Genomic DNA, 1299 nt, shown 5'->3' on the forward strand with positions numbered 1-1299 from the left:
TCTCTCTCTCTCTCTCTCTCTCTCCATGTTGCGACTACTGCGCCAGAGATTTGTCTCATTGACTCTGCTTGTCATCTAACCCGGATGTTGTTGTTGTTGTGGATGTTGTGGTTGTTTTGGTTGTTGTTGTTGTTGGTGGTGGTGGTGGTGGTGGTGGTGTTGATGATCTTGTTGCTGCCGTTATCGAGGTGGCAGTAGGACTGGGGGTTTCTCAAACTACGCATTCTTGTTATGTCGCGTGTCAGATTGAACCAACCGAGATCCACTATGTCATCAATATACGTGTGTGTGAGGGCTGTGTGTGTGTGTGTGTGTGTGTGTGTGTGTGTGCGTGTGTGTGCGTGTGTGTGTGTGTGTGTGTGTGTGTATGTATGTGTGCACGTATATGTGTATGTGTGTGTGCGTGTCTTTATGTGTGCGAGTGCGGGCGTATGCATGGGATTTATTATTCGAATTCAATTTTTTATTCTGTGCTAATAAGATGAAGCCTTTCCCCTTTAGTGAATAATATTATTTTGTTTCACTAACATCTCAACTGAAACGAATAAATTTTCGTCTTCCCTGTTCTATTCTTAAATATGGACAAAGTCAAAATGTAATCACTAGTCTACAATGAAAATAACACAATTTTCTTTAGAGTAGGTTACCCGGAGATTCTTCCTGACAAGACTGGTTGTCTGTGGAAGCAGAAAGAATTCTGAGCTCCCTCAACGTAGTTGTAATTTGGCTGTGCTTTTATGCTCTCCTAACAACAGTCAGAGCAGTGGGCTTTGTAGAATTATTTTAACCAGTAATGAAGAAGACAATGTATTCTAGATTTTTCTTGAAAGTTCCAGAATGTATAGACATGTATCATGAATTTTATCTTTTTATTCTCTGATAAGCTGATATCTCTCTGCTGATATCTAGAGTTTTGAATTGAGCTCTAAAAGCTTTCTCTGAACCAGCCATTATCTGTCTGTCTGTCTGTCTGTCTGTCTGTCTGTCTGTCTGTCTGTCTGTCTGTCTGTATGTCTGTCTGTCTGTCTGTCTGTCTGTCTGTCTGTCTGTCGCCAGATAAATATACACAGTGGGAGACCCACCAACAGGAATCAACCTCGCTTATCGTTTTGCGTGCTCAAATGTCGCAAATTGCATGGTATTATACTAGCGTTTTTATCTCCTCGGCTGTTCAAATCGTGTGCACACTCTCCTAACACACAGAGAAAGGTATATATTACTTTTTACTAGAAGAAAATACATTTTCAATGTAGGAATCGTAGGCCTACTCTTGATTTGTGCATGTAAAGAGAAAAGCCA

This window comes from Aplysia californica, unplaced genomic scaffold (assembly GCF_000002075.1).
Source record: "Aplysia californica isolate F4 #8 unplaced genomic scaffold, AplCal3.0 scaffold00918, whole genome shotgun sequence".
NCBI classification, from domain to species: Eukaryota; Metazoa; Mollusca; class Gastropoda; order Aplysiida; family Aplysiidae; genus Aplysia; species Aplysia californica.